The sequence below is a fragment of the Sturnira hondurensis genome, unplaced genomic scaffold (genome assembly GCF_014824575.4).
Source record: "Sturnira hondurensis isolate 20B ecotype Veracruz unplaced genomic scaffold, ASM1482457v3 Scaffold0018525, whole genome shotgun sequence".
NCBI lineage: Eukaryota > Metazoa > Chordata > Mammalia > Chiroptera > Phyllostomidae > Sturnira > Sturnira hondurensis.
The window spans coordinates 4,841,591-4,854,861 of NW_028091156.1; the positions used below are offsets into that span (position 1 = coordinate 4,841,591).

Genomic DNA, 13,271 nt, shown 5'->3' on the forward strand with positions numbered 1-13,271 from the left:
ATTTGCATTTCAGGAGGCGTAACTTTCAATCTTGCCGGGTAACGTTTTCAGGGATGGCTTTTTCCTTTTGGAGTCGCTATTCCGGATTCACGCCGGATAATAATAATGATAATAATAATAATAATAATAAAGCAGTCCGCAGGAGGCCCCAGCGAGGATCGAACTCGCGACCCCTGGTTTACAAGACCAGTGCTCTAACCACTGAGCTATGGAGCCCACTTGTTACCTTGGATACTGTAATCCAAGGACATTGGAAGCAATCTTGCTTTAGCTGGCAGGCTGTGAGAATAACTGACCTTAGGTATCCCACGTCCATGATGACTCTTATAAAGACAGTGAAATAGCAGAGAGAAATGCCTACAGCATGAGCAGGAGAAAGCCAAATCTCAAAAGTCTTATGGTGAGGCTCGCACAACACGGACTCACAGGGAAGTTTTGCCTCCAGACGAAGCTGGGAGGGACAATGCAAGAAGGAAATGTGGCGCCTTTAGGTCTCAGAAAAGCCTCCCATCTACTGTTTCTACGACGATTTGTAGCGACACTTTGGTGCTTGTAGGGAAGGGAGCGGGTATCTTTGGCTCTCCTAAATAAATGATCGGTTATGGATCCGTTCATTGTTTCAACGCACACTTGTTGAGGGCTCAGGTACTGCCAGACCTTGGGGAGAAAGGAAAGTTCTGCCCCTGCTCTTTAAAAAAAGGGTGGGCACCAGGGAACCGTGCATGCCTCTCTCTCTTTTGCTTGTTGAACGATTTACCAAAGGAGTGGAGTTATGGCCACGCCGTGACCCACTACAGAGGGTGAAGAAGATCTTGTGCTCCCAGTGAACCGCAGGCCTCTCTGCTTTGCCTCCCTCAAGTGTCTGCTCGCATTCACTCTCCGAAGGAGGCCTTTCTGGGCTCCTTGTTTAAAGCCGCGCCACCCTCCTTATCTTCTCCCTTCTACCCCATCTCCTGAACCTTCCTTCCTACTATGTACCGTGCTTATTGTGCTTATTATTCTTTTCTGCCTCTGCCTGTGACTGTGTCAACTCCTGGAGGCCGGGGTGTTTGTTTCATTCCCTGCTGTATATTCAGCACGTAGAAGAGTGTGCAGCACATAGTAGGTGCTCAGTGCAGGCTGAATGAATGGCATTGATGATGTGGCTTTGTAAACCAGATGCAAATTCATGAGAAGTGGCAGCAATTAGTGGCTACGGGAAACATAGAGAGTGTTTGTCAGGTACAGGAGATTTCACACAAACAAGACATGTGTAATGCCTACCCTCCAGGTTCCATCTAGTGTTTGAGAGGAGGGGTAAACACCTGGTACCATGTTCTCCGTGTTCAGTGAAGCTGGCCACGTGGTGCAGGGGTTTGAACTCACCCCCCTTGCCCCTGAGTGAGGAAGCCACAAGGAACCCAGAACGCAGTGGGGGCTCAGGGCCTGGGATGCTGGGGTCAGGGGCTCTGGTCCCAGCTGACCCTCTCCTCCCCTTTGCCCAGATCTTTGGTGGCTGGGACTGTTGGGTTCTCCAGAATGACTTAGGGCACAAAGGCCCTCTCATTACCCCAGATGGGCAGACCTGTCCCGTGGGAAGTGGGCCGTGACCGTCTGAGCTCCCTGGGGGTCAGCTCAATAGTGAGTTACTTCCCACGGGAATGCAGCCACTGACTGAAACTGATAATGAAGTTCACCTCCTGGATTTTGGTTCTGTCTCACACCAAATATCTCTTACATGGAGCTATTAGACACTTATTTTTTTTACATCCCCACTACTTCATTCCCTCCCCTTTGGCAACTATCAGCTTGTTCTCTCTATTTCTGAGTCTGTTTCTATTTTGCTTTTTTAAAACTTATTATTATTATTATTATTATTATATTCCACATAAAAGTGAGATCATATAGTATTTGTCTTTTTCTGTACAATTTATCTACCGCACTTAGCATAATACCCTCTAGGTCCATCCGTGTTATCATAAATGGCAAGATGTCATTCTTTTTTATTGCTGAGTAATATTCCAGCCTGTATACTATGTACCACATATTCTCTATCCACTCATCTGTTGATGGAATCTAGGTTACTTCCCTATCTTGGCCATTACTGCTAATGTCGTGGTGAACATAGGGGTGCATATATCTTTTCAACTTAGTGTTTTTGTTTTCTTTGGGATAAATACCCAGAAATGGGATTGCTGGATCTGATGGCAGCTGTATTTTTAAGTTTTTGAGCAACATCTATACTGTTTTCCACAGTGGCTGTACCACTCTGCAGTGCACAAGGGTTCCCTTTTCTCCACATCCTCGCCGGCGCCTGTTATTTCTTTATTTATGGATGAAGCCATTCTGACAGGTGTGAGGTGGTGGCTCACTGTGGTTTTAAGTTGCATTCCCCTGATGATTATTGATGTTGAGCATCTTTTCATGTGTCTGTTGGCCATCTGCATGTCCTCTTGGGAGACACAGAAATGTCTATTCAGGTGCTCTGCCCATTTTTAAATTGGATTGTTTGTTTGTTTTTGGATGCTAAGTTGTATGAGTCCAGTATATATTTTGGATATTAACTCCTTATTGGATGTATCACTTGTGAGTATCTTCTCCAACTCAGTAAGTTTTGTTTTTTCTTTTTTCTTTTTTTTTTATGCTTTCCTTCACTGTGCAAACACCGTTCAGTTGGATGTGGTCCCACTTGTTTATTTTTCCTTGTGTTTTCTTTGCTTGAGGAGATATATTGGAAAAGATATTGTGATGTCAGAGTATACTGCCTGTGTTTTTTTCTGGAAGTTTTATGGTTTCAGATCTAACATTTAAATGTTTCATCCATTTGGGGTTTATTTTTGTATATGGTGTAAGAAAGTAGTCCAGTCTTATTTGTTTGCATGTATCTGTCCACTTCTTGAAGAAACCGTCTTTACTGCATTATATATATATTTTTGCTTCCTCTGTCATATACTAATGGACCATGTAAGTGTGGATTTGTTTCTAGGTTCTCTGTTTTATTCCGCTAATCTATATATTTGTTCCAATGCCAGTGCCATACTGTTTTGATTATTGGAGCTTTGTAGTATAGTGTGATATTAGGAAGCATGATGCCTCCCACTTTGTCCTTTCTCAATATTTCTCTGGCTATTCAGGGTCTTTTGTGGTTCCATACAAACGTTAGGATTAGGTGTTCTAATTCTGAGAAGCATGCCATTGGTATCTGAATAGGGACTGCACCGAATCTGTGTATTGCTTTAGGTAGGAAGGACATTTTGACAACATGAATCCTTTCCACCCATGAGCAAGGTATGTCCTTCCATCTACCTGTATCTTGCTCAGTTTCTTTCTTCAGTGTCTTAAAGTTTTCAGAGTATAACTCTTTCTTTGGTTAAATTTTTTTTCAGGTATTTCTACTTTTTGATGCAATTGTAAATGGGACGGCTTTTAAAATTTCTTTTTTTTGGATCATTCATTATTGGTGTATGGAAACACAACAGATTTCTGTATCTTGATTCTGTATCCTGCAAATTTACCAAAGTCCTTTATTATAGCTAATAAATTTTTTGTGGAGTCTTTAGTGTTTTTATTTTTTGTTTATTTATTTTTAAAATTAATTAATTAATTAATTAATTTTTAGAGAGAGTGGAAGGGACAGAGAGAGAGGGGGGGAGAAATATCAATGTGTGGTTGACTCTCATGTGCCCTGTATTGGGGACCTGGCCTGCAATCCAGGCATGTGTCCTAGACCGGGAATTGAACCGGCGACCCTTTGATACACAGGTTGGTGCTCAGTCTACTGAGGCACACTAGCTGGGGCAGGGTTTAAAAAAACATATGTCATATCATGTCATCTGCAAATGATGATAGTTTTATTTCTTCCTCTGTGATTTGGATGGTTTTTGTTTCTTTGTCTGGTTCTGATTGCTGTGGCTAGGACTTCCAGTATAATACTGAATAGAAGTGGTGATAGTAGGCATCCTTGTTTTGTTCCTAATCTTAGAAGACGTTGAATTTTGTCAAATGCCTTTTCTGTCTCTATTGGGATGGTCATATAGCTTTAATCCTTTATTTTATTAATATGAAGTATCACCTTAATTGATTTATGGATGTTGAACCATCCTTGCATTCCTGGGATGAATCCCACTTGGTCATGGTGAATAATTCTTTTAATGTATTGTTGAATCTGGTTTGCTAATATTTTGTTGAGAATCTTTGCATCTGTGTGCATCGAGGATATTGGCCTGTAATTGGGGGGGATGTTTTTATCTGGCTTTGGTACTAGGCTAATGCTGACTTTGTAAAATGAGTTTGGAAATATTCTTCTTCAATTCTTTTGAAATAGTTTGAGAAGGACAGATATTAACTCTTCGTGGATATTAGATGGAATTTGCCTGTGAAGCCCTCTGTTCCTGGACTTCTGTTTCTTGGTAGTTTTTTTTATTTTTTTTTTATTACTGCTTCTATTTCACTGCTAGGAATTGATCTGTTTAGACTTTGTATTTCTTCCTGGCTCAGTCTTGGAAGGCCATGTTTTTCTAAAAATTGATTCATTTCTTTTAGATTGTCAAATTTGATGGCATATAATTGTTCATTGTATTCTGTTATGATTCTCTGTATTTCTGTGGTGTTGGTTGTAATTTGTCTTCATTTATGATTCTATTTATTTGGGTTCTCATGTTTTTCTTGATGAGTTTGGGTAAAGGTTTGTCTATTCTATTTACCTTTTCTAAGAACCAGCTTTTAGTTTCGTCAGTCTTTTCTATTGTTCTAATTTCTATTTTGTTTATTTCTGCTCTGATGTTGATGATTTCCTTCGTTCCATTTACTTTGAGTTCTGTTTCTTCTTTTTCTTGTTCCTTTTGGTATAGAGTTAGATTGTATATTTGGGATTTTTTTTTGTTTCTTGAGGTAGGCTTGTTGAGTTATGAACTTCCCCCTCTTTGAACTGTTTTTGCTCTATCCCATAAGTTTTGAAAAGTTATGTTTTTATTTTCATTTGTTTCAAGGTAGCTTTTGTTTTTTTTTGTTTGATTTCTTCTTTGCTCTCATTAATCAGCATTAGCTGATCACTAACACACTGTTTAATCTTTACATATTTGTGAGCGGTTTTCTCCCCAGTTTTCTTCCCATAGTTGATTTCTAGTTTCATGTCACTGTGGTTGGCAGAAATGCTTGATATAATTTCAATCTCCTTCAGTTTATTGAGGCTTGTTTTGTGTGACCTAATATGTGCTTTATCCTGGTGATGCTTCCTGTGCACTTGGAAAAAATGTGCATGTTTCAGTTCGGGGGCAACATTTTGATGAAGTCGATCCCATCTAATGTGGAACCGTGGTTTCCAGGCCGGGGGAACGGGAACGGTGAGTGGAGACTTCTGGGTTCCGTCTTTGTCCGAGGCGAACCACGATAAGGAGAATGATGCTGATAATGGCAGTACCGTCATCACCCCGGGGGTGCTCGGGAAGAAGAAATGAAATGATGCGTGTAAACACTTCACACAGGGCGTGGCATCAGGGGAGTCCTCGATGTGAATTACTTCTGTTGCTAGCTGTGCCTCGAAGTATTATTGCCTGAAGCCTTCCTAGTGTAGGAGGCTGCCTCTGAGATGGGTGTGACGGGGTGGGGGTGGGGCGCGGGAGATGAAGAACACGGCCTTCGAGTGCCCATTTCTGTAACCAGAGCTCATCTCAGGCGCGGCTGAGTGAGATGTTATCACCCTGCTTTGGGAGCACTGACTCATGTTCAGAAAGGAGAGCCTTTCTCACCTCCTGCAAGACGGGGGATTAGAACTAACCTTATTAAAGTCAGACCGGCCAAGCGCTCCAGGAGGCCTGGAAGGGGATATAGCCTTTTAGTGGATGCAGCTGTCTTCTGTCGTGCTCCCAACTCTTTGCAGCCCGGCGTGCAGGGAGGGTCCAGCCCCTGCCCATGACAGGACAGTGGGGTGGGTGTCCATGCTTGGTGGGTGGAACAAGATTCTGGAAATGGTTAGTTCAGGGACTGAAGGACAGTGGAGACACGAAGGGAGCCCCGGGACTTGTTCAAGACTTTAGGGACAATCTCATGTGACAGAGAAACCAGCCATCCCACAGAGGAGCTCTTGTGTGTCGTTTGATCCTAGTGGACTCCGTCAGGGAGAAAAGACTCTAGTCTAAGAGGGGTGGGTGGGCCTTTAAGGTAGAAACACAGAACTTGAGGGTCTTACAGTTTACCTGGTGGCAGGGGTCTTAATTCTGGCTGCACATTAGTTACCTGGGGACTTTAAAAACATGCCCTTGTCCGGGCCTCAGAAATTCTGGTATAATTGTTTTGGGCTGAGGCTTGTTTTAAAAAAATGCTCTCCAAGTTATTACAATGCACAGTTGGAGTGAGAACCCAATGGAATGAATTCATTTCACTTTGTAGATGAATAAACAGAGACTTTGAGAGAGTCCCCCAAATTAAAGGCCAGAGAGATGATTTTAGGGGCACAGGGTCTGAACGGCTACTCGAGGCTCTGTCCATTACTGAGCAGCAAGGCATCCGCTGCATTCCCACTGGGGATTGGCGGTAGAGAAGAGGGACGGTGTCTCTGTGCTTCAGCCTAAATCGATATTTTATTTGCATAGCGGCCGGGGTCCTCTAGACAGGCTGCTGAGACCCAAGGCTGTTCCAGAAACAGTTGTGATCTGTGGTCCCAGGTTCCAGAAGTGGTGACAAGCTCAGCAAAGCCTGGTGACCTCGATCGCATTACCTGCCGTCTCTGAGCTTCAGTTTCTGTGTCTGCAACGTAAATATCTCTTGGAGAGCCGACACAGACTGGTTTCTGCGTGGGGAGATGAGATCAGATAATGACGTGAAGCTATTAGCCCACGATTTGTGCCTTTGAAATGGCAGCGTTGGTAGTGGAGTTGATATTGGTATCATTATTTTTGTCTTTCTGTGTAGTGGCCTTCTGGCGGGGTGGTTTCCAACCAGAGGTAATTTTGTACCTTCAGGGAACAGTGGGCAATGCCTGGAGAGGTTTGTTGTCTAAATGGAGGGTGGGGGGGAGGGGGGGGAAGGGTGCTTCTGGCATCTAGTGAGTAGAGGCCAAGATGCTACTAAACATTCACAGCACACAGGATAGGCCCCCTCCCCAACCAAAGGGTTATCCAACCTAGTGGTGCCCAGGTTGAGAGAAGCCCCGCTGTCCTGTCTGATAGGAACTGGGCATCTGGAGGCCAGAGCTGGGGGGTGGTACCAGGTTGATGGTTTGGGCCCTCGCCAGGGTGAGGGGGGCAGCCCGACCTCTGCTCTCAGTGGCCACAGAGGAAGGACTTTCCACCACTTTACATGTGAGTCCCTGTGCTTACCTGCTGGTAATAATAATACTGAATAATAACACCCGGATTAGTCCTCCGAGGTGCTGTGAGGATAATCTTACACTCAATGCTCAGAGACGCTGGGAAGAAAAGCTAAATAAAGCCAAGACTGTCGCCTCGGGTCCCAGGGGAGGGCCGCCTTGCTCCCCGGCGGTGCTTTGGGCACCTGGGAATTGCTCTCTTCTCTCATGAGCTCATCATTTATAAATGACAGCCACCAAAGTTGGGGATTACAGCGCCGGGCTGGCAAGTGGATAACTTACTCAGCTTTCTTTCTGGAGCCTTGTGTCTTACCATATTTATTTTAAAAGTAAGATAAGTCTGATACTGCTAGGCAAACGCTGTTGTGTGAGGAAAGAAGAACGCGTGTAAAAGCTCTCCCTGGGACCACACCACCTTCTTCGTCAAGGTTACCAGGGTTATTTGTCTGGGCTGCAGTTAAGCGAGTGGACGCTAGGTGGTGCTGCGTTCTCGCCCGAGAGGGGGCGCTGCCTTCCGAGGAAGTTAGCCATGTCAGTCTTGGAGTACAGGCACCCCAGAGCGAAAAAATAAAGCAACAGGAAAGACTTAGTTCTTAAAATAAGGCAGCAGCCCAGTGAAGCAAATACTACCATGGCAGGTACCTTTGCTGGAACGGATGGAAAAGGGCATTTACTGCCTCCAGGCATCTGGCTACAGGTATCAAACGACACAAATACACAATTAAATGAAACCTCGCAGCAGGCCTGGCCTCGGAAGGGAACGAGGACCAGCTGGACTCGGCCGGGGTCTGGGATCTGGCACCGGCGCCCCTCCGTAATGACCGTTGCGCGCATGCGCGGTAGCGGTGGTCGTGGGGGGGCCCCTTTCGTCTGGCTGGCTCTCCCGGCATTAGGAGGTGATGCCCCCTTTCTGAGCCCCCTTAACTGTCCCACCAGTTAGGATAGGCGTCACCGTTGTTACCTACCTTTGAAGGTAAGCGAGGTGTGGCTGTCGGAGTACATCCTGGGAGTGGAAAGGTCGAAGGCCGGTTTGAGTGTTGTCTTGGTGACCAGCGGTCTCCCGGGGGACTCTCCAACTCAATTGTAGACGGGACTGGCTGTCACTGGCCCAATGCCTGTTCCAAATCATCTTGCCACTTGTCTCCTGACTCTGTAGACACTGCTGTCAGGCCCCAGGTGGGTCAGCGCTTTAGAAAGGCAGGGACATATGGGGGTGGAAGGGCGACTTTGAACTGATAGTCCAGGGTTCCAGTTCTGCCACCAACTAGCTCTTTGACCTTGGGGATGTTGTTTCACTTACGCCTCAGTGCTCTCATCTGTAAATTATTGATAAAATGGCGGGGGGGGGGGGAGGAGATTGCAGAAGGGTCTGGACTGCTCCAGGTGAGTTCACAGCAACTAGAAACTGAGGTTTGCAAATGAAGTGGCCAGGCAGCCACACGTGACGGAAGAGGACCTGTGAAACCCAGAAGACGGGCCTTGAATGCAGATGGGCACAGGCCATTCCCACCATTTGCATCCATTTTCATTGTGCAAGTGGCTGTCTAAGACTTGGTCCCTACCCATACGTAATACATTGCAACGGTTTATTCTCCTGTCCTTCTGTGCATTGACTTGCAATAAGGTAATGATAGCTCTCGTGGGTGGAGCAGCAGGCACGAGCATTGTAGGATCAGTCTTTCCCCAGTTTAATGCTCACAAGCACCTGCAGGGTAAGTATTATCCCAGGCAGGGTGCAGGTGAGAAGATGAAGGTGAATCACCGCCGGAAGTCCCAGGGCAGGTGGGCAGTAGAGGCAGGAGGCTGTGTTGGGTCTACCTGAGCAAGTAGGTGGGCAGGAAGCTCATCTGCCCCTGTGAGAAGCAGAGGCGCGGTCTTTCCCTCACTTGTAAGGTGTCTAGAGGCTGCTCTGGAAAGAACATGTGATGGGTTCTCGTTCCATCACTGGTTCTTCTGAGGACACACACACACACACACACTGCCCCACATAGGCACAGGGCTTTATTTTTATCTGGAGTTTCACAGGTTCATTATTTATAAATAGCCATGGACTCGCCTGGGTGTCCCACAGGGTGGCTCTCCTAATGGCCAGGGAAGAAGTCTGTTGACATGGAAGGGGCGTGTGAGCCCGCAGGTCAAGGCCTGGCTGTGTGAGACCCCATCATCCCCCACTGGGTTTAGAACAGGCCCACGCCCCAACCACGGGGCTGTTAAAGCAGGGCCATAGACTCTTCAGGGTTGAGCATTCACCCCTCAGCAGTGACCAGGTGGTGGACAGCCTCCAGGACCCCTCAGTGGTCAAAACGTCGGGCTGGAAATGGTTCTAGAATTAACTGGGATCTCCAGCTAGTTTGTGTCTTGCTTTTACCCAGACCTCCTTTCAGGTCCCCTTAAGAGTCAAGGATCATCTTCTGTCTTTCATGCCTCATCAAGAGCCCGGCTCCTTGGACCTGGGTCCTGATGCTTTGGAATGTAGATGACACCTGCCAACGTTGCCTGCCTCCTAACAGGTCATTCTGTACCATCCGTCCCAGGTAGCGTGGCTGGGGAAAGTAACCAATAGTTGTGGAGGACACACTACGTTTTGGTAACTTATTCGGTAGTTCGTATACATTTATCTCCGTTACTGCTCACAACCACCCTGTCTTGTAGCTGTAATCAGCCCAGATTTAGAGACATCTTCAAAGACAACCTTACTCCTAATTACGCAGCTCAAAACGTACTTGGGTTTCAAGTGCAGATCTGGGCTCTTCCCTGGGCCTTGAACTATTTATGTGCCTCGAAGCTGATGCTTTAATCAACACATTCATTGAAGTGTCCTTTCTCCCAGAAGTACTGTCTTTCTGGTAACCTAGAGTGATGCCTGGAAGTACAGGCCCCAGTCCTTGTCCCCAGGGAATCACAGTGCAGTGGGGGGGGAAGAGCTTGCACAGACGGGAATGAACGAAGTACCACCACCACTCAAAGAAGTGACGATGTGTGCAGTCGGAAGGAGAGGCACCAGGTGGTCAGTGGAGGTTCACCGAGCAGGTGGGAAATGAAGTCGTTGTTGAAATAAGAGCGAGATTTGTGTGAGGCCGTTGAGTGGACCGACTGCCACCCTCAGAGCAGGAGTCGTTTCCTCATGCGATGGGTTGGGGGGTGGGAGAGTAAGAAAGTTGGGTGAGGGGGGAAAAAAGGTCGTTGTCAAGAACTGTATCCCCTGGGCCCAGGCTGTTTCTGCTGACGGAGCTGGTTGGAAAAGACGCCTGGTGGCCTTGGGACCTGTGGCTGGGCATCGAGAGAGCTGGCCACAGCAGCAGAGGTTACTGGGAATTTTCTTTTCTTTGTACTGCTTACTCTGGGCTCCAGCAGGCCCCAAGGCCTCTGCCTTAAGGCAGCAAAGGGGCAGGGGCTGAAGAGACCCGCCCCGGGGTGGAGTGATTTTGAAAAGAGGCTTCAGGACCCCCTTCCCCCTGGGCGGGGTGTGCAACCTCACGCTGCGCACGTCGGTATTGAGAGAGGGCGATGAAGGAAACAGGTTGTCCCACTCCTCTGGGCAGGCAGCGGCTCAGCGTGGTTGTGGTCCAAACACATTTTACCCTGATGTATAGGTAAGAAGATTTGTAAGGATCTAGTTGTGAGAGAGGGCGGTGAGAATGAAAAGGAGGCCGTGATGTGATCAGGGGTGTGGGGTGAAAAAACAAACCCCTGCAGAGACTGATTCAAGACTGAAGATGGGAGGCGTGTGGGCGAAAGACCAGACTAGGGCTTCGAGGGAGAAGGCATCCGCGAGGACCGGCTCTGCTCCTCTCTGAAGCCAGCTCTGTCCGTGGGTGCCCTGGTTCCTGGGCCCTGTCACCCGCCATGTGCTGTGTGTTTGCACTTGCCTGGGAAGCCAGACTTCCGGTCCCTCGAGCGCCACTGAAGGTAAGTGCCCTGCCCAGGGGCGCCCTTTTCAATCTTTTATACTGTGTGTATACTCTGCTTTTCTCTGTGTAGATAGATACAGGAGCACCCCCCATTGTGCTACGCTTGCCTGCGGTCGTCAGTACAGGCACGGGTTGTGCAGGCTCGCAGCCCAGGAGCAGTGGGCAGGGCCAGATGGACTCGGTGGGCTGTGGGCTGGACCCTCTGCGTTTGCAAAAGTGCTGTTGTGAGCCTCCCACAGCGACAAAATCACTTAATGATGCATTTCTTAGGTCGGATCCCGGCTTTCTGGTCTTTGGTGAGATTGTCTCACACTGAGTCTCAAACTCATTTCCCTAAACTTCCCCCTGAGGGTTTCAAGTGCTTGGTCAGGAAAAGCTGCTTCTTAGTTATAGTTTCTGGCATTTGATTCTAAGTGGACTCCCCTCCCCTCCCCTCCCCTCCCCTCCCCTCCCCTTCCTCTTTGGAAAAATGAGGCAACCTCTTGCCTGTAAAATGGGACCATGATATTTTGATACACAATCTCTCACAAAAAATAGGAACATAAAAGTATGTGGGGTTAAATGATGTAAGAAATGAAAAATTTATTACGTATTTACCCTGTACTCTGTGTTGCGCTGAGGGTGTGTGTGTCATGTGAATAGAAGATGAATAAAACTTGGTCACTGCCTGCAAGAAGCACCCAGTCTCGGGGAAGACGTTTGCCCTGCCCAGAGAACGTACCCGAGAGTGGTGAAACCCATGGCTTAGAGTTCGTGTGGACTCTCCTGTGGTCCTGCCTGGACTTGAATTTTGCCCGTTCAACTTTTGAAAAGGCATTTGGTCTTTAGGTACCTTAGTTATCTCCTCCACAAAATGGGGGGCAAGAATCACTCCCCGATAAAAAGGGTTGCTGTGAGGATTAGACATGTGCCCTGTCTAAATGACGTGGAATAATGCCTGACAAATAGGAAGCATTTGATGAACGAGGGAAATCACGGCTGCAAGGTTACAGGAGGAGCGTGATCATGTGCTTTGTTTTCAGTGATGTTCAAATTTTCTGGACTGGCCACCCGACAAGGGCAGAGGTGGGCTCCCTGCTCTTTAGACCCAGGGAGGTTGGCCGGCTGCTTCTCCAGGCATTTCTGGTGTTGCCTCTGATGCGGATGCAGAGAGAGCATCCTGGACTGCGTTTTTAACCTGAGCCTTGACTTTGTCATCTGTTAAATGGGAAGATATGGTTTCGCAGAGCTGATGGGAGGCAAAGATCCCCATACCCGACTCCTTGGCAACAGATGACTCCCTCTTCTGCCGAGACAGCTGTGCCGCACGGTCACCCAGAGCAGAAGGACGCAGCAGGGGCTTGGGTTGGTGGGGGAAGAAGAACTGGAGTGTGAGGGGAGGCCGATTTTGAGGTCGGACCTTAGTAACCTCAACCCTTATTTTCAGAGCTCTTTTTCCAGTCCACCCAGCTCTCCAAGTCCCTGCAGGTTGTTTTGCACTTGACTTAGAGGCTGGATTAAGTGTGCCTGCCCGGGGCTTCAGGAGACAGCGGTGAAGGTGAGCCGTCTGCCGTTCTCATCTGCATGATGGGATCAACTGTCCTTAAATATTACTCACCAACTCGAGTGTAAAGCCACCGGGTAGCGCTTTAGGGGACCAGCCTGTTCACAGAGGCTCTCCGTACTTGATAGGTAGTTTTGGAAAGAGTGCGTGTGCGTGTTCATTTCCTTCCTCTGCAGAATGAAATGCGCTTGCAGGCCGACTGACTCCTGTCACCCCAAGCCAGGATCCATCGCTGAGGAGCCTCGATGACAGGCCTGGGGGCAGAGGGCAGTGCCCTTTCCCCCGACTGGCTGGCTGGCGGCTCCCCACTTGAACCACTTGGTCTGTTGCTGACTCTGCCAACCAGACACGGAGTTTTTCACCTGCTTCCTTTACGAGGGGTGGGAAAAGTTAGACAACTGAAAAATGCCTTCGCAGCTACAGATTGGCCTGGGCAAGGATCCCTATTTACAATCAATCTGCATCTGAGCCATAAAATCAGACAAAAATCCTAAAAATCCTAAAAATCCTTCCCCTCTCTGCTTTAACCTCT

The 13,271-nt window shown here is 47.6% G+C and overlaps 1 non-coding gene across 1 annotated transcript; it reads right to left on the reverse strand.

The window, feature by feature from the left end:
* Positions 1–143: 143 nt before the first annotated feature.
* Positions 144–216, reverse strand: TRNAT-UGU (transfer RNA threonine (anticodon UGU)). The gene has a single exon. It is a non-coding gene; the product is annotated as a tRNA-Thr (tRNA).
* Between the last annotated feature and the right edge of the window lie 13,055 nt (positions 217–13,271).